Source organism: Hemitrygon akajei, chromosome 13 (assembly GCF_048418815.1).
Source record: "Hemitrygon akajei chromosome 13, sHemAka1.3, whole genome shotgun sequence".
Taxonomy (NCBI): domain Eukaryota; kingdom Metazoa; phylum Chordata; class Chondrichthyes; order Myliobatiformes; family Dasyatidae; genus Hemitrygon; species Hemitrygon akajei.
In genome coordinates, this window is record NC_133136.1 from 42,028,521 (window position 1) to 42,053,999 (window position 25,479).

The 25,479-nt window shown below is 38.7% G+C and overlaps 1 protein-coding gene and 1 long non-coding RNA gene across 3 annotated transcripts in view; one reads left to right on the top strand and one right to left on the bottom strand.

Annotated features, from left to right (window-relative positions):
- LOC140737812 (ras-related protein Rab-3C) overlaps nt 1-25,479 on the top strand; it is a 182,429-nt gene that overhangs the window by 91,618 nt on the left and 65,332 nt on the right. The window lies entirely within an intron of this gene.
- LOC140737813 (uncharacterized) lies at nt 17,609-24,798 on the bottom strand. The gene is made up of 3 exons (XR_012101251.1): nt 24,698-24,798; nt 23,428-23,493; nt 17,609-17,738 (listed from the first exon to the last, which is right to left on the bottom strand). It is a non-coding gene; the product is annotated as an uncharacterized lncRNA (long non-coding RNA).

Below are 25,479 nucleotides of genomic sequence, written 5' to 3' on the forward strand. Positions count from 1 at the left end.
TGGTGGATTGAGTTCAAGAGCCTTGAGGTAATGCTTAGACCCGGAGAGTATGGAAAAGACAGCTCGTGGTTTTTGAGAGCTAGATATAAACTCTAACTGTACTGTGATGTCATCAGCTAAGTGGAAGGGCTACAATACTCCTTAAATGGGCCAATCCCTGGTTACCTGGGGGAGCAGCTTTTGATGACCAAGTAAGTTGGATGTTTACTGCAACAGTCATAAATGGCTAACCAAGCAGATTTCACCCAGGCAATTCATCCATGGGAACATCCTCCTGCATCTACCGCAAGAATTTTCTGAGCTTTATTGAGATCATCTCTAATTCTACTAAACTTTAGATAATACAGATCTTGTCCATTTAATCTCTCCACTCGTGACAAAATCTGCTATTCCAAGAAACAATCCAGAGAATCTTTGTACAGTCAAATTTTGCGATGCAGCCATTTGGGTTATGGGAACTGGGAATTCACCCTTACAGGTTTCACGATTCAGTACTGAGAAGTTTGAGCAATAAAATTCACTCTCACAAATTTATGTGGTGAAAAAATGCAGGTGACACCATTTTGTATTATGGAAAATCTCAATACAGACTGTTTTCTAGGAAAACAGCCCAGCCCCCATCATAATGCAGGGGTCACTTGTACATCTTTTTTCTAGATATAGAGACAAAATTGCACACTACCTCAAATGTTGTCTCACCAATTAACTATATAGATCTTTACACTCAAATCCAGCTGAAATAAAGGCCAATATCCATTTGGCGTTATAATCACTTCTATATAAAGATACAAAGAGCTCTATGAATTGCAAGGTTTCTCAATCTAACACAGCTTTTTTTAAAAAAATTACTCAGCTTTTCTGTTTTGTGTCCCAAAATGAATGACTTCACACTTTTCAATACTGTATTCAATCTACCTGTCTCAGTTGGCTTGTCTGTATGGCCTTGAAGTCATGCCTAGTTTTGTACCATCAGTAAATTGATTTGTTATTGTTACATGTACTGAAGTACAGTGAAAACCTTGTTTTGTATATCTTCCATACAGGACAATTCATTATAACAGTGCAAGAGGAGAAATAGCAGAATGCAGAGTAACATGTTACAATTACAGAGAAAGTGCAGTGCAGGTAGACATTAAGGTGCAAGGCCATAACGAGGTAGATTGTGATGTTGAGAATCCGTCTTATCTTACTAGAGGACCATTTAATCATCTCATACGGACAGGATAAAATCGGTCCTTGACTCTGGCGGTACTTGCTTTCAGGCTTTCGTATCTACTGCCTGCTGGATGGGTGGAGTCTGATCATGTTGGCCTTTTTACTGAAGCAGCGAGAAGTATAGACAGGGTCATGGGCAGAGTAAGCTGTGATGAATCTGGATAGGATACTTTCTATGATAGATTGATAAAATTGGTGAGGAGCAGAAGGGACATACCCAATTTCTTTAGCCTCTCAAGGAAGAAGAGGTGCTTTCTCAGCCATAGCATCTACATGGTCGGACTATTAATGATGTTCACTCATAGAAACCTGAAGCTCTCAACTCTCTTGACCTCAGCACCATTGACGTAACTGGTGACAAGTGCACTGCTCCCCTTTCTGAAGTTATTGCCCAGCTCTTTAGTTGAGGGAAAGTTGTTCTCACTGTACCATGTCACTGGATTCTCTATCCCTTCCTGTACTCTGACTCATTGTTATTTCAGATATGGCCCACTATGGCAGTATCATCTGCAAAGCTGTAACTAGAGTTCAAGCCGAATATGGCTGTATAGCTGTGAGTGTGTAGTGGTGGAGTAGGGAGCTGTGGATGGAACCTTGTGGGGAGCCATTGTTGGTTGAGAATAATTGTGGTAGAGGTGTTGCTACCTGTCCTTACTAGATGTTGTCAATTGGTCAGGAAGTCAAGGATTCAGATGTAAAATGTCCTGAGTCCCAGGTCCTGAAGTTTGGAGATGAGTAAACATACAAAAATGACATTTAGTTCCCTTGGGTAAATTCTTGATGTAGATTGTGTAGATCAGGACACACAGCTATCATTTAGGAGTGGGATTAGACTACTCAAGTCTACTTTTAGTCAGATCATAGTTATCTGACTGTAACCTAAACTCTGTGTTCCTATCTACCATTTCAGCCCCAGCTGATTAGGCATCCATGTACCTCTGACTTAAAAATATCAAATACCCAACTTCCATCACCTTTTAAAGAAGAGATTTCAAAGACTCACAATATTGAGAATGAAGTAACTCTTACTATATCCCTTTGTACTATGTCTATCCCTTTCTTTTTTTTTGTGCACTAATCCCAGTAAATATTTTCTCCTCACCGATTTCTAGCTGTGTGATGTACCTAATGTGTTACATCTTCCAGCAGTGATGAGTGTGAATAAGTTTGTAAGACAGGAATAACAGGTTGCTATTTCTTCAGTTATGCCTTGGAAGTGCAGTTTAGGCTGTAGGTGGATGAAGAATTACAGCTGCATCCTGATTGCCCAGTCAGATTGCAATGTTAGCAGGAAAGCTGACGTACTGCTCTGCTTGACATTAATTGCATATGTATATTTTTTAAATGGAAGTTCTGTGGTTTTAATTGGCAGTGTTCATAGTGGTATCATCAAATTAGTAATTCCACTTCCAACTGTGCCAAATGATGCATACACTGTGTTCCATGTTGTGAAAATGTTGCTTAAAACTGACTGTTACAGAGGTTCAGGCTTGTGTTGCTCTGTTGGAAATCTCCCAGGCCTTTGATGATTTATGCAGTTACTCTCCAAAATGCAATGTTTAATTGTTTTCTTTCCCGTTTTATCCTTTATGTAGAAATGGGTCACATTGCTGTTGTCATTGCATTATTTTAGTTTCAAAATCCTTAACCAGCTGAAAGTAATGTTAAGCAGTAAATCATCTAGTTAATGCACAATCTTGGTATTGCAAATAAAGCATTCTCATTTTATTTATCATTTCCTATCATTTATTTATCACTTCTCCTATCATTTCGCATTTCCCCCTCCCCCACTACTTTCAAATCTCTTACTATCTTTCCTGTCAGTTAATCCTGATGAAGGGTCTCGGCCTGAAACGTCGACAGTGCTTCTCCCTGTAGATGCTGCCTGGCCTGTTGTGTTCCACCAGCATTTTGTGTGTGTTGTCATTTTATTTATAGTTCCTTTTTTTAGCTTCTGTAATTATCATTTTACTTTTTTTGAGTTTCTCCCTTTCCTATGATTGCAGCACTTTATCAGAAGTTACATGGTACATGGACTTCTTGTTAACTATGTTCTATAAGTCACCTGTGGTGCTTACTGTTCTCTCTTTGTCGACATCAAAAGTCAAAGTAAACATTTGTTATTAGAGTACAAACATGTCACCATATACGACCGTGAAATTTCTTTTTTATATACTTAAAGACCAAAATTAGCAGGGCCAAAGATATTTAAATATTCTACTCGTTGAACAGATCCTGAATTTGCTGAGCCTGTTTTAATGTCTTACCAGTGCTCCTAGCTAACTCCTTTATCACAATGTTGGATCTTGGGCTTTGACTTCACCAATATCTTCTCTCTGGTCTCTGATAAAAATCAGAACATATCATGCATGACCTAATTCCCTCTGTGTCTTCTGGCCCCAGTGTCTGAACCAAGGAATTTATGGAGAGAATAAATTAGATTGATGTCATTCATTGTCCAGAATGGTGTTGAACTTCTTGAGGGCTGTTGGAGCTGTGTGCGTCCAGGCAAATGGAGAATATTGCATCATCCTGCTGTCATGTCTTTTCACATTGGCGAGTCTAACTTTGCCGGTAGTAATTCATAGAAAGTTACTTAGAGATTCAATTCTATAGCATCTTTAGTATCAGGAGTACATGATTGAAAATGTACTTGCCAGGAGTGGAAAGGGATAATTACTATGTCCAGAAAGGTTCATATTGCTTTGGAAAATGACTGGGCTCATTTCAATGTGTATCGTATGTAATATATGTCATATGATTCATGTAACAAACACATCAAATTACATCCTTTTTTTTGTTCCTTTTGGAAACCATTAGACGCTGCACTGGGAACAACCATCAGCCACTTACAGGACCACTGTGTTTTAATAGCACAGAGCAAGGCTGGGAGGTTTATTAATTTCTCTTTGAAGCCCTCTCTACCCTCACATACTCCCACTCAAACTTCTGATCTTGATTCCCAATCCTCCATCCTCTATCCTACTGACCCAGAATGTTCCCTCGAAATCCTATACCTACTGATTTCAACCCAGAGTAATGCTTTATTTACTCAAGTCTTACACCATTATCCCTCACCCAGCTACTCTTGGCATGTCTCTTATCACCAGCTCTATCCCAGGCACTTCCTCAGGCTTTGATTGGCCCTAAACCTCTGATCCCCGGCTCACCAATGCCTGACAGGTGGTCCGTGTTCATTGTGGCACTCTTTCATTTCCAAAAACATGTGCCCCCTGCTCCCTTTTGTATAGACCTTGCTCTCCACTGATTGCAGTGATAGGTCCTAACATTGATTGTCACAGAGTGACGTTACCTCTGGCAGAGATTGATAGGGTCTTGATTGGACATGGCATCAAAGGTTACAGGGAGAAGGCAGGGAACTGGGATTGAGGAGGAGATTTAAAAAAAGGATCAGGCATGACTGAATGATGGAGCAGACTCGATGGGCCAGGAGGCCTAATTCTGCTCCTATGTCTTATGGTCTTACTTCAGAATAACTCAAATAGGATGCACTAAGTATCTAGAATGGAGCTTCTCTGGCTTGCACTGAAAAGACAAAGACAAAGGAGCAGAAGTCGGCCATTTGGCCCATCGAGTCTGCTGCACCATTTTATCATGAGCTGATCCATTCTCTCACTTAGTCCCACTCCCCCGCCTTCTCACCATAACCTTTGATGCCCTGGCTACTCAGATACCTATCAATCTGCCTTAAATATACCCAATGACTTGGCCTCCACTGCCGCCTGTGGCAACAAATTCCATAGATTCACCACCCTCTGGCTAAAAGAATTTCTTTGCATCTCTGTTCTGAATGGGCACCCTTCAATCCTTAAGTCATGCCCTCTCGTACTAGACTCCCCCACCACGGGAAACAACTTTGCCACATCCACTCTGTCCATGCCTTTCACCATTCAAAATGTTTCTATGAGGTCCCTCCTCATTCTTCTAAACTCCAAGGAATACAGTCCAAGAGCAGTCAAACGTTCCTCATATGTTAACCCTCTCATTCCCAGAATCATTCTAGTGAATCTTCTCTGAACCCTCTCCAACGTCAGCACATCCTTTCTTAAATAAGGAGCCCAAAACTGCACACAGTATTCCAAGTGAGGTCTTACCAGTGCCTTATAGAGCCTCAACATCACATCCCTGCTCCTATACTCTATTCCTCTAGAAATGAATGCCAACATTGTATTCGCCTTCTTCACCACTGACTCAACCTGGAAGTTAACCTTAAGGGTATCCTGCACAAGGACTCCCAAGTTCCGTTGCATCTCAGAACTTTGAATTCTCTCCCCATTTAAATAATAGTCTGCCCGTTTATTTCTTCTACCAAAGTGCATGATCATACACTTCCCAACATTGTATTTCATTTGCCACTTCTTTGCCCATTCTCCCAATCTATCCAAGTCTCTCTGCAGACTCTCTCTTTCCTCAGCACTACCAGCCCCTCCACCTATCTTTGTATCATCAGCAAACTTAGCCATAAAGCCATCTATTGCATAAACCAAATCGTTGATATACAACGTAAAAAGAAGAGGCCACAACACGGACCCCTGTAGAACACCACTGGTAACCGGCAGTGAACCAGAATGGGATCCCTTTATTTCCCCCTCTCTGTTTCCTGCCAATCAGCCAACGCTCTATCCACGTATGTAACTTTCTCGTAATTCCATGGGCTCTTATCTTGTTTAGCAGCCTCATGTGCGGCACCTTGTCAAAGGCCTTCTGAAAATCCAAATACACAACATCCCCTTCATCTCCCTTGTCTAGCCTACTTGTAATTTCCTCAAAAAATTGCAATAGGTTTGTCAGGCAGGATTTTCCTTTAAGGAAACCATGCTGAGTTCTGCCTACCTTGTGATATGCCTCCAGGTACAGTCGGCCCTCTTTATCTGCAGATTCCGCGTTTGCGGATTCAACCAACCGCGGATCGGGAAAACCCGGAAGTTCTCTCTCCAGCACTCATTGTTTGAGCATGTATAGACTATTTTTTCTTGTCATTATTCCCTAAACAATTCAGTATAACAATTATTTACATAGCATTTACATTGTATTGGGTATTATAAGTAATCTAGAGATGATTTTAAAGTACAAGCAGTCCCCAGGTTATGAACGAGTACCATTCCTGAGTCCGTCTTTAAGTTGGATTTGAAGTCGGAACAGGTACATCCGATATTATTTAGCGTCAGTTAGTCAAACGTTTGTCTTAGTATATAGTATATATTTTACCTTTCTATGCATATAAAACACTTAATACGTATGTATTTCAATAATTAAACCACTGCGTTGCTTAGTAATAATTGTAGCTTTCATCAGGGCAGGACCTTTCACATGCTCCATTAAAATTTTTTCAGATCATTGACCGACTGCAGCCTAACGCTTTTCCAATGACCAATGGCGTTTCACCTCTTTCCGATCGCTTTATTACTTCCACTTTATTTTCGATCGTGATCGTCATTATTCTCATGAACATAAACACTGCAGATTCAGAGCTGCGATGCCAGGTCCTAATGTCCACCGCACTGAGATAGGTTTAATAAGGTTTGGGGCTCCTCTGGGTCCTAAAGACCACCGCACTGAGACAGGTTAAATAAGGGATTTGAGCATCTGCGTTTTTTGGTATCCGCGGGGGGTCCCGGAACCAATCCCCCGTGGATAAGGAGGGTTGACTGTACTCCGTAACCACATCCTCGACAATCGACTCCAACAACTTCCTGACCACCGATGCCAAGCTAACAGGTCTATAATTTCCTTTTTGCTTCCTTGCCCCCTTCTTAAATTGAGAGGTTCTTGTCAAACTCTTGAATATTATCAATTAACAAATTCTTCTTCAATTTAATTTAGATAATGCCATTTCACAAAAGCACATTAAATAGGTGCTATTTAAGTTTGGACATGTTGGGAGAGCCTATCTGAAAATGGAGTACTTTAATGAGCAGGGATTCATAGAATACAGTTAAACCAGTTTTCTGAATTAGTATGTAACGAGCTCTATACTGTGTGTGCTTCTCAATAATGAGCAAGCAGGGCAGCGCAATAAGAAAAATAAATGGTGGGCAATCATCACATAATTATCTTTCAAAATAAAACATAGAGGAGACAAAGGGAAAGGAATGTAGATTGATTGGAAAGAATAAAACACCGCAAGATGGAAGAATAATTTGCTGTTTCCTTATGTGGTTTGATAAATTGGAGAGAAAAATACAGCCACATTATTGAAGTGTAAATTTATATAACCTTCCAAAGAGAGGAAAAAAATCATTATCTGGAACTATAGTCCCCTTGAGAAAGAGTCTTATTCCTGATAGATTTTGTGTGTATGCTTATTAAGGTGGTATGCATGAGAGTATCTGGATTGTTTTTAACATAAATACAAACTTAGACCAATGTGGCATTAAAGATTATGTAGAATATAGGGAACAGAAACAGACCATTTATCCCAACCATCCAAAATTGTGTTCATGCTTTCTCAAGCTAATTTCTATCTTTCAATTTCACATTCATATTACTCTTTTGGTAAAGAAGTTAGATTTGAATTCCCTATTGGATTTCTTTGTGACTGTCTTGTAATAACACTAGTAACACTCTAGAAGTGGAAGCATTCTTTCTGGATCCACTATATACTATCCACTATCTCAGCATTCCTGTCCCTGAGAAGGCTCTTAATTAAAACAGAAGTTAATGGGACTCCAAGAGAAAAGACACCATCTATTGGAGTTAGGCCTCATACGAAGGAAGTTAATTGTAATTGTTAGAGGTTAATCATCCAAGCCCCAGGAGAAAATCCTTAAGGCAGTGTCCTGAGTCCATCCATCTTCAATTGCTTCAACAGTAGTCTTCCTTCTGCCATAAGGTCAGACATGAGAATGTTTTATTTTGATAATTATACAACATAAACTTCCATTTGAAACAACTCAAATGAGTTGAAGTTCCGGTTTTTGCCACAAGTACGCTTACTCGGGACGTTGTTTTTTTGCAGCATCTGCTTAGTACATTACAAACATAAATTAAGTGAAGTAGCCCATACCTGCATGCATTTAACATTCAGGCATGGGCTGATAATCAGTTGTACCAATCGTGCCTTCTAGGTACTAGGAAATGAGGACCTCCAACAAACAAGAGTCTAATCACAATCCCTGACATTCTTTAGCATTTACTTTGCCAAGCTCTCCACCATGAATATCCTAGGGGTCACTGAAGACCAAAAGTTTAGCTGGTCTAACCATAATTGCAGCTATAAAGGTCAATTCAGGTATGTTTCACTTGTTCGAATGAGTGCAACTCCAGCAATACCATCATTCAGGGCAAAATATTCTTCTTTAGGAAGAATTGTGTGCAGTTTTGGTCACCAAATTATGGGAAGGATGTTAATAAGGTTGAAAGAGTGCAGAGAAGGTTTACAAGGATGTTGCCAGGACTTGAGAAGCTGAGTTACAGAGAAAAGTTGAATAGGTTAGGACTTTATTCCCTGGAGTGTAGAAGAACGAGGGGAGATTTGATAGAGGTATATAAGATTATGATGGGTATAGATAGAGTGAATGCAAGCAGGCTTTTTCCACTGAGGCTGGGGGAGAAAAAAAAATCAGAGGACATGGGTTAAGGATGAAGGGGGAAAAGTTTAAAGGGATCATTGGGGGGGCTTCTTCACACAGAGAGTGGTGGGAGTGTGGAATAAGCTGCCAGATGAAGTGGTAAATGCGGGCTCACTTTTAACATTTAAGAAAAACTTGGACAGGTACATGGATGAGAGGGGTTTGGAGGGATATGGGCCGGGTGCAGGTCAGTGGGACTAGGCAGAAAAATTGTTTGGCACAGCCAAGAATCTGGCCTGTAATCTGTGCTGTATTCTATGGTTCTATGGTTTAGTATCCCATTCACAACCCTGAACATTTACATCACCTGCCACTGGTACTCCATTGCTGTTGTGTGCTCCATTTACCAAGTACTCTTCAGTAATTCAGAGAAAAATCCGTCTAAGATACTCCCAATAAAGGACAAAAACAGCAAACTGTTGGAAGAAACATCACCTAAAAGTTCTTCTTTAAGTTACACCATCCTGACTTGGAAACTTCTCATTATTCTCTCATTGTTGTTGGATTTAATACCTGGAACATCCTCTGACCAATACTGGGAACAGCTTCTCTGGAGGAACTGCAGAAATTCGTGTATACAGCTTGTTCCCAAGAGTTAGAGATGGGGTGAGGCAATACATGCTGGCTTTGTCAGTGATGTTCCTTTTAAATAAGTGACTGCTTAATGTGGAAAATATTTTTAAATGAATAACCTATTTAACGCCCTACATCGCTTTGAACTAAGCCACTGAGATGAGCGTGATGCTATCGCATGTCTTTAATTCAAGAGAGACAGAAAAATGTGTCGGTTGTGTAGATGATGTCTTCCATTTCTTTTCCAAATGATTCATCTTAGCATTCCTGGAAGTCAGAGTAGACCAAAATTACTAGCAAACTTAAGGGAATTAACCTGTGTAGAGGAAACATCTTTGCCTGTCTTTTGATAGCAGTCGTCAGAATATTTAAGAAAATGCTTTTGCATTTTTGTTTTGAGAAGCAAGTTAAATTATTTTATTAATTCTATAAAATATGAATAGTATTTCATTTTATAAAATTCAAAACACTAACCCGTAAGTATTTTCTTTTAAGGACATTGTACAAAGCTAACTTGTACACAGAATATTTCTGTTTTCTTACTTTCCCCTTCAGAATGTTAAGATACTGTACGTTCCCAATCTCCCAAATAGCCACCAAAAACATGATGAAATATACTGAGATCTGGTAGAACAGCAAAACTAACAATAAAAATTTTCATTTTCCATCATTTTCTTTTGGGGAAGAGAAGCATGAGCCATTTATCCACTTAATCTTTAATGGAAGCAACCTGAAACTAATACACTGGAAGCTAAAGCAGATGAGCACACTAGCCCAAAGTGACAGGAAATCAAATGTAATCTGCAGAGTAATTTCTGTTCAAGTTGAGTGGTGCTGACTTGTCTATACTTGGAACGTAGTGCATCAGCAGATTCTTCTTAATTTAGTTAATTGGAGAAACAAATTCAGTTTCAGCATACAATCAATCAAATAGAAGTTTGCTTTCTCAATTCACTGTACCACTCAGCCTTTTAAAACATATTTAAAATAATCCTTCTGTAGTTAAGATAGCAAGCAGCTGAGCAGAACAAACTCAAAAGGTATTGCGTTTAACCCAATTTGCAGGGAGCCTGTCATTTCCCCCCTTTACAAAGGTCAAGCGTTCCTATGAAACCTTTCTTAAGCCAAAATGGCATTAAGCGAAGAACCATTAATTTTCATAAAAGTGAAAATCCTCTTTGTAATGCGAAAACAGGTTACTAATGTAGGTCTTTTGTAGAAGCGAAGTGGCGTAAAGCGAACATTCGTAAAGCAGGGTTCACTTGTATCCTGTTACTTATGAAAATATTTAAGAAACTCTTTTTTTTCTCCACAGATAAAATTTTTTTCTCCACAGCCTGCTTTGTTGCTTTTTTTATTTCAGATCTCCAGCCTCTACTGTTTTGTGCCTTGCAAAGGACTATAGAAAGCACTGTAGTTTGACTTGCTGTCCCTCTTTCTTTCTTTCTGCCTCACCTCCTTTCCAGTGGCTTCCAACTGGCAACCTTACAGCGGACCCCCTGTGCAATTATTATAAACATCAGTTGCTTTACATACAAGGCTTGTTCTGCCTTCTAATCCCCTCCACACTCTAGTCCTCAGTTGTACCATGGTGCATTGGTTCTCCATTGAGGAAACCAAACATCTACAGACAGCAGCATTTTAAGATGGCTTACCACTGAGCCAAAAAGGCAGATATTTTTTAAAATTCTTTTCTTGAAATGCTAGATTTGCACATTATAAAATAAACATATTCATTTGCCTTCCTGTTAATTACATGAATTAACTGCAGTTTATTCATAACCCTAATAGGATGTAAAGCATTGGCTAAGGAGAAGTTAGAATATTAGGTTTACTTCTTGCCACTGTGTTTTAGAAAAAAATTGTTTAGTCCTAGGGTAAATAGATTTGCAGATTCACAAGAATGGTACCAATGATAAAAGGATGAAATCATGTGATCTAGGTTTGCAATGACCAGTCTAACTTTTATCACTGTTTTCAGTATCTACGGGATTTTGCTTTCATTTTAATTTTATATTCTCTTGAAGTGAGAAGACTAAGGTATTTTCTAACTTGTGTAATTATGTTTGTTAAAAATTGTATAGAAAGAATCTGTTCTCAATATTGGAGAAAATGTAAGAAGCTCTGACCTTAAAATAAAAGCCAGGTTGGTCAAGAGTGATGTCAGAAAACACATTTCAGAAAGAGGAAAGGAGGTTTATAACTTTCTTTTCCAGAAAGACTTTTTGATAGTCAATTGAATTTGCTGATTCTATGATCAATAGGTTTAGTTAACAAGAATAATAAGACTTAAGAAGTACAACAGAGTTGTAGTTACATAATTATTGGACACCGGAGGATATAATCAACAGTAACTTCTTATTCCTAGAACTTCTGGTACACTGTAAATGTAGATAAAGTTTCAAGGTGTAAAAGATTTTAAAGCACAGTGCTTCAAACCATACTTTAGTAAATAAGGGAAGTTTCCATATGTGATGCCAAATGCCTCGACAGTGAAACATACTAGAAGCTACCCTTTTATCCTCATTCTGTATCCAGACCATCTAGATTAAGAAAAAATATATATTTCTTCTGGAATTTATTCTCAGTCTAGATTAAAAAGATGAATAGATTGCACAAATGAACACATCGAAGATGGTTGGGGTAGAAGCAGAGAAACAACACTATTGAAAATGCAGGCACAAACCACATGATTTCCTTCCATTGACAGATGAACAAATTGGCAAGGTTTCATTTTCTAAGTGAAGTTGCAGCAAGTGCTGATCTTCTATTTGAAAAACAGGAATGTGAGGTCACTCCCAAATCTCCTTCTTGGATTTGCCCTAACTTCCAATTATAGGAGGCAACTATTTTTGACTTCTTGGTTTAGATTTCTGTTAAGCTTTTTAGTTCCGCTGAAATTTGGAGCCCCCTGGAGGTACTTCCCTATACTTAATAGGAAATAATATAGATCCAACTTACTCCTTAATTTGCAAAATGCTAAGTTGGATTTATTTTGTATGATCAGGAAAAGACTCTACATCCTTTGAGTGTCCATATAATTCTGGAAACACTAAACTGAACTTGGATTATGCATATATTAGGCAGCAGTGTATTATGATTCCTGCTTTGAGTGTATCTGTTTTTCTATTCATTAACAAGATATAACAAGTATATAGCATATTGTACGTTGCATATACTATATATAGTATATTGCCTATCGGTCAAGTGAGAAGCTGGCATAGGAAAGATGGAAGTAAACTTTAAAGATCTAGCAATTTAAAAAAAACATTCATAGAAACACTTAATATTAATTCATTTAGTTTGTCTGTTTCTCTTTCAATATTTTTATTAATTCCTACATAGAAGAATACAGAGTACAAGAAGATAAATATTATAATTCAAAAGAAAGATAAAATAATACCAAATACATTATATTTGAATCTCACTTGCAATCTCATTTGCAATCTCATTACCCTATATTCATGTAAATTAAATTAAATTGTAATATTGAAATGTGATAATTTTATTATACAAAAAAAAGAATCTAAGCCCACTACCAAGATTGAAGCTGTTTGGTAAAGAAAGAAAAAAGGAAATAAATCCTTATCATATAGTGAAATATGTTACTAGCCAACATCAGTACTTTAACAGCAAATCAAAGGTTTTGAAATTAGTTCAAAAATGGTTCACAATGGTTGAAAGTCTTGACTAGATTCAGAAATTGAACAAAGGATCTTATCTAAATTTAAGCATGACATAACATCACGTAACCACTGAGTGTGAGTAGGTGGAACAACATCCTTCCATTTAAGCAAGAGCACCCTCCTAGCTATAAGAGAAATAAAAGCCAAAATGTGCAAATCAGATTTCTCCAAAATAATATCTTTTTCTCCAACAATACCGAATAAGGCAGACAAAGGGTTAGGCTTAAAACTTACTTTGAAAATTACAGAGAAAGTTCGGAATACTTCCTTCTAGTACTTTTCAAGACTCGGGCATGTGTAAAACATTTGAATTAGTGAAGCTTTGTCTGTTTCTGTAGAGCTTTATCTAATTACTTATGTTACTTATGCAGAGGCTTTTCCTTTTAGCAGGTCTGGTCACTGTTGTGTTCTTTATACGTACTGTGGGTTACTCATAAAGAAACATATTCTGGAAGAACATAACTAGAACTTTTATTTAACAGCAAACACTTTTTAACATACAAGCTTATCGATGTTTCTTTCCTTTCTGAGCATGCTCAGAACTGTGTCCAATCACTTTCTGACACATGATATCACCACATCTTACTTCCCTTAAAAAGAAAGACAATTAACAACATTAAGCAGAACAAATACATAATTTAACATGTCTCCATCAGTCTCTCTGGGGGTTTACGAACACGAGTCGATCTTCTACGTGGTTCACACAGTTCTTGTGTTTCGTTGTTATTTCCATGCATTGTCTGGTCTGCATCAGTTAATTGAAACTCTGAAATGTTGAAGAATGAAATGTTAAATGTTAAACTCTGAAATGTTAAACGCTTTCTTGAGGTCTTTGTGATTTCTTCTTAACATTGCTCCTTCTTCTGTTTGGACCATGTATGATCTGGCTTATACTTCTTCAAGTACTGTAGCTTTCTTAATTCCTTCCACTTCCATTTGTAATGAAATAGGAATCTTCTTTTCCTCATCTAATTCATTCATTGACTGTGTAATCTCATTTTTATGCTGAGACTTCATCATTTCAATGAAACTTCTCAAATCCTTCACTTGTGCTTTCACTTCTTCAATTGGGTCCTGATTCTTGTCGCTCTTTGGCTTCAGATCAGTATTGTACTGTACCGACAAGTTTGGTTTTGGTGGCAATGCTTTAACAGATGCTGGTAACAAAGGGATGGGTCTGGGATTTTTATTTACGACTTCTTTTACTTTTGCCGCATTGGAATCAAATTCTGTTCTCTCTTGCTGTTTCATCTGCGTCACTGTCCAGGACTAAGACTCTTTTCACCAAGTTCAGTCTCTCACAGGCAGATAGACCCAGTATTGACTGTACATTTTTTGGCACGACCACAAATGAAAGCGAGTGCTCAATATTTTTGTGTGATACTTTTGCCACACATGTTCCTTTAACTGGAATGTCTGCACCGGAATACCCAGTCACTTTATATTTGCCTTATGTAACTTTGTTCTTGGCTTTAATGCATTAAACTCAGATTCTGCAAGAACATTTACTTGTGCTCCAGTATCAAGTTTAAACAGAATATTGTTTTGGTTCACTTGCAATGGCATAGTCCAGTCATTCTTACTTTGTTTGCTTTCACAAAGCACATCTATACAAAACTCCTCACGTTCATTTTCAAGCACTGCATTTATGTGTTTTGTTTCCTTTCTACTTCTGCAACAGCATGAAAAAATTATTACTCCTACCACAGTCGTTGCACATTTTCCCATACGCTGGACTGTTTTGGCCGATTCTGCTGCCCACAGCGATTACAAAGTTTTTTTCTTTCAGATGACGTCTTGCTCTCTGTTGGTTTCATTGCCATTTTATTATTTTTTCTAACATGTTCGCACTTTTCCACAGCGTCTACATAGCTCTCAATAAAAAGCTCTTTAGCCGGTGACGTTATAGTTTCCAAGGCTTTGCAGAGAATCAAAGCTTTTTCCAAGTCTACGTCTGGTTCTCTTAAGAGCATTATCCAGAATACCGCAAACAATTCTGTCTTGAATGAGAGAGGCTGTCTGCTCTGCAAACTCGCATGTTCTATTGCAGTTTCTCAACTTGGTAACAAATTGATCAATCATTTCACCAGCTCTCTGCCGACATGTAAAGAATTTGTACCTTGCATACATCACAATGCGCTTTGGTATACAAAATGCTTCAAACTTGTTGATTATCGCTTTTAGATTCAAATTATCTCCATCTTCAAAAGTAAAATGGTTACATACTTCAATTGCGTCTTCCACTATTAAGTGGAGTAGGATTGCTGCTTCCGTTATATTCGATTTTTTTTATCTGCTCCAATCACCGATAAATAAATTTCAAAATGCTGTTTGAATCTTCTCCAGTTCTCTACTACATTCCTAGTCAGCTGAAGTGTTTTCGAAGGTTGCAACCCTTCCATTTGTAAAGCTGTTAGCAAACACTAAAAAAGTTTGCACTCTTTTTTTTTTGATTACCTTAGCTTCTCCCATGTTTAGCGAACGTATTATTCTTCCATACCGACTTCTGACACCATGTTGTGTTCTTTATATATTTACCATGGGTTACTCATAAAGAAACATATTCTAGAAGAACATAACTAGAACTTTTATTTAACAGCAAACAACAAACACGTTTTAACATACAAGCTTCTCGATGTTTCTTTCCTTTCTGCGCATGCTCAGAACTCTGTCCAATCACATTCTGACACATGATATCACCACTGTCACCACACTGCAGAAAGGATTTGGTAGTACACGAAAGAGTACAGAAGATACACCAGGACATTTCATTAAATGGAAGGCTGTAGCTATAAGAAAGATTGTGTGGACTAGGTTTATTCTCATTGAATGCATGAGCTGACGAGTAGCATTATGGAGGTTTTTTTTTAAATTATGAGAGGCATAGATAGAAAAGGCAGTGTTCACTGCAGTGGAAGGTAGCCTAGTACTGGAGGGCCCAGGTTTAAAGGGAGAGGGGAGAAATTTTAAAGGAGATCTGAGAAATAAGCTTTTCATACAGAGGGTGGTAGCTATCTGAAATGAGATGCCCGAGGAGGTGATGGAAGCAGATATAGTTACAATGTTTAAAAGGCATTTGGAGGAGTACATTAGATAGGAAAGGCATGGAGGGATAGGGACCTAATTCAGATAAATGGGATAAGTGTAGATAGGTCTCACAGTTGACATGGATGAGAAAGGCTGAAAGGTTTTGTTTCTATGATTTGATCATTTTATCCAATTGGAATTTCTCCTGTATCTTTGTCTTTTGGGAAAGATAATGCTACTGAGGTCATGCTACTTTGAAGACTGGTTGGTCATAGGCATGCAGATATTTGTCTATATAATCATTCCAGAATATTCTTCCAACCAGATACCATAGGAAGTGGTTCTGGGGCTGTACTTTATAAAGGAATCCCATCAGTAACTGATAAAACCTGACCCCTCCATTAAAGCCACAATCCACAGAAATAGGAGATGGACAGATTCTGCTAATGTAGCCATTTTATCTCAGATAACAAGTGACTGTAATTTTACAAGGTAGCTGTATTTTCCAATGACACATGAGCAAATAATAATCCAAATAACAAGGTTTTCAAATAGCCCCACAGGGCAATAGGTTGCAGACTTGAGATGGTTCCATAAGGAAGTAAAATGATTATATTTCAATTGTCTTAAAGAAATGAAGCAGTGGCGATATTAAGTGAGCACAACTGCCGACAGAAGTATCTTAGTGATTCATGCTACTTTGAATTTATGTCTGTGAGTTGCATTTAGAAACTAAAAATATTTAGTCAAGGTCACACAGCTTCCAATTTTCAGCAAATAAAATAATATTGAAGAAATCAAAGACCTATAAAAAGGAAAGGATAAAAAAAATTCAAATAATTATAAAAGCTCATACAGAAACTAGATTAGGATACTGACTAAGAAATAGGCTTGATTGTGCACCAGCTAACCCTTTGTTCGAAAAAAAAAATCCAATGAATTGGTCATAAATTTTGGAGGTCTCTTTCCATCAATATTTCAGTTAAAAGGAATGCATCTTCATATGGTCTGAAGTCTTGGATACAATGCTTAGTATGGTTTATTCAAGACTTTTCCAGAATGCACTAACCGAATTTCCTAAATTGATTTAACCTTTCATACAAGGTAATCTGGTGTTGCATTAAATTGAAAAGAACGTGAACTACGTTGTCAAGTAACATATGTTCATCTCGGAGGGTATCATGCTAATGTTCTTCAATCCAAGCCATAACCAGACTACCATATCCAATTTTTTCATACAAAATATTCTTGTCCTGTAAGTATAGTGCAAGTGAGAGGCACAAGACCGGTTGGTTACCTCAGTGATGAGCAAGAATGCTGGACTTTGAAATAAACTGAATGAATAAATCCTTTAAAAGGCAAAAATATTAAACTAGCATAGCGGTTAGTGCGATGATATTACAGTTCAGTACATCAGAGTTCAGAGTTCAATCCTGCCGTCTTCTGTGAGGAGTTTTGTATGTCCTCCCCATGGAATGCATGCATTTTCTCCTGGTGCTCCCCCAGTTCAAAGACATGCCAGTTAGTAGGTTAATTGGTCATTGTAAATTGTCCTGTGATTAGGTTAGGGTTATTTCGGAGGCAGTCGGGGGCTGCTGGGTGGCGTGGCTCAAAAGGCTGGATGGGCCTATTCCCTCCTGTATCCCTAAATAAAAGTTAAACAAATAAAAAGATGAATTAAATATAAAATGTTTTAAAGGTAAATCATACTTACTAAAAGCAAATTTTCATATCAACTCGAATAAGTTCCTACAAAAAGCAAATGATATTTGAAATAGATTTTCATTTTGAGGTTAGTTGGATGATTCTTTGTTGGAGATTCCTCCTACCCAATGTGTTCAAATAAGCCAACTGAGCTTCACTTTTAAAATCTTGTACCATATAGCCTACAGTATAATAAGGGACTACTTTATGTTTTAGTAACACGTCGTTGAATGCGCTATTAGGCGCGTATTGATCTGTACGTGTGCCGAGTTCAGATTATGCCAGTAAAGAACCATGAACCTTAGCTCCCGTCTCCAGCATTTTTATTAATAGCATTGTTATGTAGCCAGGCCACATACACAACAAATTGGTGACGTGGTTAATGAACCTGCATCATATCGGAACACCGTGCTTTAATTGATAACGACACTCAGAGGAAGAGCGCAAGGTATGAGCCAAGGAGCGGGAGAAGGAGGCAGAGTGAGGCCGTGAGTCTGAAAGAAGCGCGAGCACAGCCGGGGTCGGGAACGTCAGGAGACCAAGAGACACAGTCGGAGCTGCAGCACGTCCAGACGAGACCACAGCCGGTGCTGATCCCCAGGGGCTGAGGGTCTGCCTGCCCCAGAAGGGAGATAAAAAGGAGTGACATACACAGCTAGACAGAGTGCGCTCGTGGCGCTAGCAAAAAGGACACGTGAGTCAAAAAGGAAAACAAGGGGAAAGTGGGGCTTAATTAACATTGCAAAGATGGTGATGATTGGTACCATTATAACATTTGATAGTGGTATTGAAGACTGGGCAACTTACATTGAGAGAGTGGAGTTATATTGTGAGGCTAAAGGTGTTGGGGTTGAAAAGAAAGATAGCGTATTACTCAGTATTATGGGAGCAAAAACATACAGACTGCTACGAAGCTTGTTAACCCCTGAAAAGCCAGCTGACAAAACATTGAAGCAGATAGTAGATACTCTCCACAGCATTTAAACCCCAAACCACTGATCATTACTGAAAGATTTAAATTTCACAATCAGAATCAGAGCAAAAATGAAAGCATTTCTGAATATTGTGCTGAATTGTGCAAATTATCAGAACATTGTCAATGTGGAGCTAGTCTATCGGACGCATTGAGGGACAGGTTATTGTGGCATGCACTGTGAAACCACACAGAAGAAGATTCTGTGTGAAAGAGACCTTACATTCAAGAAAGCGCTAAACATTGCAATGTTAGCAGAAACAGCAGCACAGGGTGCTTCTGAGATACAACAACAATCTCTGGAATATGCCACAAATAAAATGTCACTGAACAGAAATGAAGAAAAGAAATGTTACTGTTGTGGGAACATGTCACATGACCCTGATGACTGTTGGCTTAAAGAAAAAGAATGCAGAAACTGTGGCAAACAGGGCCACACTGGCAGGTTATGCAAAGCTAGTAAACAGCAGAAAAAGGACAAAATACAGAGAAACAAGAAACCCCAGAAAGGAAAATACAACAATGTACACAAAATGAAAGAAGGCAGTTCTGATGAAAATGGCTAAGATGAAAGTGAATTGTCTTGCCTGCAACTTCACAGCGTGAAAGAGACAGATGATTGAAGAGTGATATGGATCACTCCACAAGTGGCAGGCGTGAGATTGAAAATGGAGTTGGACACAGGCTCAGCTTTAACAGTGATCTCTGTACACGACTACAAATGACTGTTTTCTCACATACCTCTGAAACGAACTAAACTACTGCTAAAGACTTACACAGGACAGAAAGTGCGTCCCGAAGGCAAAATTAAAGTGATAGTGATGTACGGAGACAAAACACAGCAGCTGAACCTCTATGTACTGAAAAATGGAGGAGCACCATTACTGGGACGTGAATTGCTCAGGAAAATCCAGTTGGATTGGCACACCATCAAGGCACTAGTTGTGTCAATAAAGGAAGGCAGCTCAGCAGGGAAGATGTCCGCAGCTCTCCTCTCATCCATTGTCGATTATTACAATGACGAGGAGGAGCTAGACTGCGTCGACGATGAGAACAAACGCAGTATCCATGGCTGCGACTCGGATGAAGATACAGAGGTTGCAAGGGAGACAGATATTGCCAATAAGCAGAATGGTGAAGACTTCCTGGTAGTAAAAGAGCAGATGTACCAGGAGAAATTGACATCTCTCAGAAGACAGCTACAGCAGTTACAGGAAGGCACTTTGCAGGAGTATCAGAAAAGGATGAAGAAACTAGATCAACAATATAAGGAAAGAATGCATAATACAGAGCTTTTTCTGCAACTGGAGACAGAACAAGTGGAAAGGAATTATATTAAAGAGATGAAAGCGGCAGTGAAGGAATTTGAAGATAAAAAGATTGAGTTAGAAGAAAAGAAAAAGATGATTGAGAATGAGAGACTAACAATGGAACTCACAGGAGACTCTATGGAGGTAAAGCCCATAATGACTAAGAAACTAAGGAGACCTAGTGACCCTGTTACAGACTAAAGACACCTGCGCAGTTAATTACTTGTTAACAGATGAACAGATAATGGAAGATCTGCGAACTCTCAATAAGCTTAAATCTCCGAAAAGACCAGCATCTCTGTCTTCTCCTGAGCGTCTTCCCAGCATTCCTGCTGAATCACCAGCACAAAGATATGAAGCATGAATGGAAGATGGAAAGTTATATTACGATAGAGATGGTATCATAAAGGTCAGGCTATCTATTTGGAATCTAAGGAGAATACGAAGATTGGCTATGTAATTAGCTCAGTTGGAGCAAATGGGATATGGGTAAGGAAGACAAGTGATAGCACAAAGTAGGACAGCTGCACAGAGGAGTCTTCATTATACGGAGGCAATCTGCTGCCTAGATCTCTTAGCAAGTTGGAGGCACACATCTTCTTAACTCCCTATGCTCAGAGGTCAATTTTTCATGACTTTTATATGGAAATCTGTATTAAAACAAGCAATTTTATTGACAGACGTTACCCGGAGAGGCAGAGAAGACCCCCCAGCGACTTGAGTTATAAATAGGTCTTAGACCAAAAGTAAAAAAAAAAGCTTGTTATAATTTGATATTATTAAATTAACAAATGGTAAGCTTTTGTATGTTAAGAGTAAACATATTTGTTTAGCATCGTGCCCCAGTAAAAAAACCCAGTTGATACACTATTAAAATAAACGGGGAGGAATGTACCATATAGTCTACAGTATGATAAGGGACTACTTTATGTTTTAGTAACACATCATTGAATGCGTTATTAGGCGCGTATTGATCTGTATGTGTGCGGAGTTCGGATTATGCCAGTAAAGAACCATGAAACTTAGCTCTCGTCTCCAGCGTTTTAATTAATAGCATTGTTGTGTAACCAGGCCACATACACAACAAGTCTCATGAACATGTATGAAACAAGAGGAGACAGCTGTTACTTGCCTTAATGAAATAGAGCATAAATTGTTACTTGTCTAATAAAGAGTGTGGCACTTAGTCCATAACACTGGGATTTGGCCTTCACTTCTGTTTGCACACGTGTGACAGGAAAATGGAGAATACCAATGCACACAGGAGTCTGGTCTTGTAATTCATGTTGATGTTGCTGTCCCTCCATATTCTTTTGAGTTTGGATAGTGCAGTCATTGTCTGTGCAGTTCTTGCCAGGACTTCTGGTCTTGATCCTTCATCACTGATGATTGCCCGCAGGTATTTGAACTGCTGCACTGTTTAATGATTTTTGAGATAGTGATTTAGATGCATATCATATTTTTTAATGAGTTAAGTATTGTATGCAATTAGTTTTGCTACAACAAGTGTATGGGACATTGGAAAAAAAGTTGAATTTCCCCATGGGGATGAATAAAGTATCTATCTATCTATCTGTCTCAAGTTTCTGACCATGGACTGAGATATCTGTTGTGATGGCACCATTGGCATTTGCCATGAGCTTGGTTTTCTCAGCACTTATTTCCATTCCAAACTTTGTGGAGGCTCTGTCAAGATGGCTGACCAGATTGGCCAGTTCGTCCTCTTTTCCTGCAAGTCCATCAATGTTGTCAGCAGATCTTAGATTTGTCATGTTCCTCCCTCCGATGCTGACTCCCACATGATCTTCAAGGGCAAGACTCATAATCCGTTCCAGGAAAACGTTGAAGAGAGTGGGGGAGAGGAGGCAGCTCTGACGGACTGCTACAGAGGTATGGAATCACTCCCCGATGGTGCCTTGAGCGAATACTGCACTGGTTGCCTTGGCGTAAGGCTGATGGATTGTATGAATCAGCTCCTGCAAGACCATCCAGCACCACATTGGCCCCCATGGAGACCTTCTCACAACGGTGAAGAAAAGAAAGCTGAGATGGTACGGCCACGTAACAAGATCCAGTGGCCTTGCAAAAATCATTCTACAAGGAACTGTGGAGGGGGAAAGCAGAGGCAGACAGAGGAAAAGATGGATGGACAACATTAAAGAATGGACAGGGAAAACATTTGTGGTGACCCAGGCCCTGGCACACAACCATGACAGATGGAACAGACTGGTGCAAAGCCCCGATGACTCCACCAGGAGTTAAGGGCGCAAAAAGAAGAAGAGATTTACTTCAAAGTGGATTTCACCACCAAACTGCATAGTTATCTCAACATCCATGTGAAGTGAGAAGGTCACGTTAATCTGCAGGTTCTAAAAGCCTTTTGAAATATTCTGTGTCAAAACTTGCAAGCCTGTCCTTCGATGTCGCTTTATACTCTGCCAACTTTGGAATTTGCCCTGGGTGTGTGAAGGTAGTAGAAGGCAAGCATACTTTTTTGTTAAAAACGTATACAGTCGGCCCTCCTTATCCACGGGGGATTGGTTCCAGGACCCCCCGCAGATACCAAAAAACACGGATGCTCAAGTCCCTTATTTAGCCTGACCACTGCGGTGGTCTTTAGGACCCAGTGGAACACCCAGACCTTATTTAACCTGTCTCAGTGTGGTGAACTTTAGGAGCAGGCGCAGCTCTGAATCTGCAGTGTTTCTGTTCACGAAAATAATCACGATCACGATTGAAAATAAAGTGGAAGTAATAAAGTGATTGGAAAGAGTTGAAACGCCATCTGTCATTGGAAAAGCTTGAGGCTACAGTTGGTCAACAATCGGAACAATTTTAATGGAACATGTGAAAGGCCCTGCCCCGATGAATGCTACAATTATTACTAAGCAACGCAGTGGTTTAATTATTGAAATACATACGTTTCTTAAATGTTTTATATGCATAGAAAGGTAAAATCTGTACTATATACTAAGAAAAATGTTTGACTAACTGATGCTAACTAATACTGGATGTATCTGTTCCGACTTCAAATCTGACTTAAAGGCAGACTCAGGAACGGAACTCATTCATAAACCGGGGACTGCCTGTACTCTTTAAATCATCTCTAGATTACTTATAGTACCTAATACAATGTAGATATACGTAAATAGTTGTTATACTGTATTGTTTAGGGAATAATGACAAGAAAAAAATAGTCCGTACATGTTCAAATAACAAGTGCTGGAGAGAGAAATTCCAGGTTTCCCCGATCCGCGATTGGTTGAATCCGCGCATGCGGAACCCGCAGATAAGGAGGGCCAACTGTACTTGTTTTACTAAGTTTTTTTTTGCGATAACATACTCACTAATTCTCATTTTTAACTGTCCTGAAGATAAAAATCACAGCATCTAGTTCTTGGAGTTCTTCAAATCTGCAAAAGAGCAAAAGTAGAAAGCTTCAAAATAGCTCAAAAAACAAATATTAAGTAATATAAACAAAAAAAGGAATATTCCACATCTCAGGCAAATCAAAAGAGAGTGAAAAAGATGTAAAAGTTTCAAATATTTTCATCAAAACTGCAATAACAAGAGATTTAACAGTTTATAAACAGGTACATTATTCGTCATTTGGGTTAATGACGAATAACCCAATTTGGATGAAAATGTACAAGGCACGGTTAGTAAATTGGCAGATGATACTATATTGATTTTTCAGATCTTGATATCAGTAGTATAGCCAGAATTTATGACCCATTTGTAGTTGGTGTTGAAGGCATCATGCTGCCTCATAACTTCACAGAGGCAAGTACAGTCTTGACTTCAGAAGCTGTGTTGAGTTTCCCATGATGATGTGAGTTTCTTTTGGGTTCTTTCCACGTCTCAAAAATTGCGAGACGTGTATAAAGTATCTATCTATCTAATTAAGTCCTTAATTGCGAGAGACACCCCCCCCCCCCCCCCCGGATTTAAACTCTGATGTCCCAAGCTGTCATAGTGTCACACCAATCTCTGGTACTTTGGCACCCTAATGACTTGCCACAGTAGACACAGCTTCTGAATTGCTTTTGTAGCAATAGTATTTATGGGGAAATGCTTGCAAGAAAATGAATCTCAAAGTAGTAATTGGTAACTTTGATACTTTGAAATTTGTCTAGTTGAGTTTCTGGTTAATGGACCTCCAAGAGATTAACAGTAGAGAACTTAGCAATGATAAAGCCCTTGTTGTCAGTACCCTCTCATTGAAAATATCCTTTAAAAGGTAAAAAGTATTGATGGTGCTAAGCAAAAGGAACTAGAGGTGACTTAGTAACAGGAGATGGAAATTAGATATGTAGAAAACTTAACAGCAGCTGTTTTATGTGAAAATAGAAGCTTTGGTTTTGCTCCTGTGCTGAGTCAAGAAAATTCCAAAAGTATTAAAAAGCTCCAGTGAAATTATTTTTGTCAAAATCCAGATAGTGCACATTGTGTGTACACAAACATAATGTTATAAGTGAGTATAATTCTGTAATAAATAATTTAATTGACAGATAAAGTTAATGATAAACATACTGAAATGATTGAATTAATGAGTATTTTATCATTGAGTATGCTTTATGGTTGTAAAAGAGAGATATTCTGCATGAAGGGAATTACCTTGTAATACAATTTGGATAAATTGAGGCCTCTTCTTGATAATTTAAACATGAAGAAGTCATGTCTTGGGATTTGAGTCACACATAAGGGCAAGATCCTCTTCCGTGTGTGAACCTAGCTACTGGAGAAAAACAAGATTTTTATGTTTTGATTTGAGGACTATGTATTATGTTGGCATTTTGCATTCTGACATAAAACTCAGGAAAGTACAACACAGGAAGAGGCTCTTCAGCCCAGTGTTGTGCTGAACAAATTAAGCTAATAGTGCCTAAGCCCTTTGCATGCCACCTTGGCTGAACAGAGGAGCAGTTAACAGTAATAGACTAAGACAACTGTGCTGCTCCAAAGAGCACTATATGAGATCATTCTTATCCGCGGCCATTAGGCTCTATAATGAGACAACCTATAGCCGGGGAAGTGATGACTCCCTCCTGTTCGACTGTTTGATGTAACTCATTTTTTATTCTTTTTTCTCTTCTAATATTTGTATATCTGTGCACTTGTAATGCCTCCGTGACACTGTAATTTCCTTTAGGATCAATAAAGTATCTATCTATCTAATTAAAATGATCCATTTGCTCTGCACAGAACCCTTATCTCAACTATGCCTGTATATTCATGTAGCTATCTGCAATCCTCTTAAGCACCTTTGTCATATCTGTGTCCACTACCACTCCTAGCAGAGCATTCCCCCACTCAATGTGTAAAATGACTTGCCCCACAAACTTAGCCCCTCTCACTTTAATTACATTTTAAACAAGGGGGGGGGGAATACCAACTGT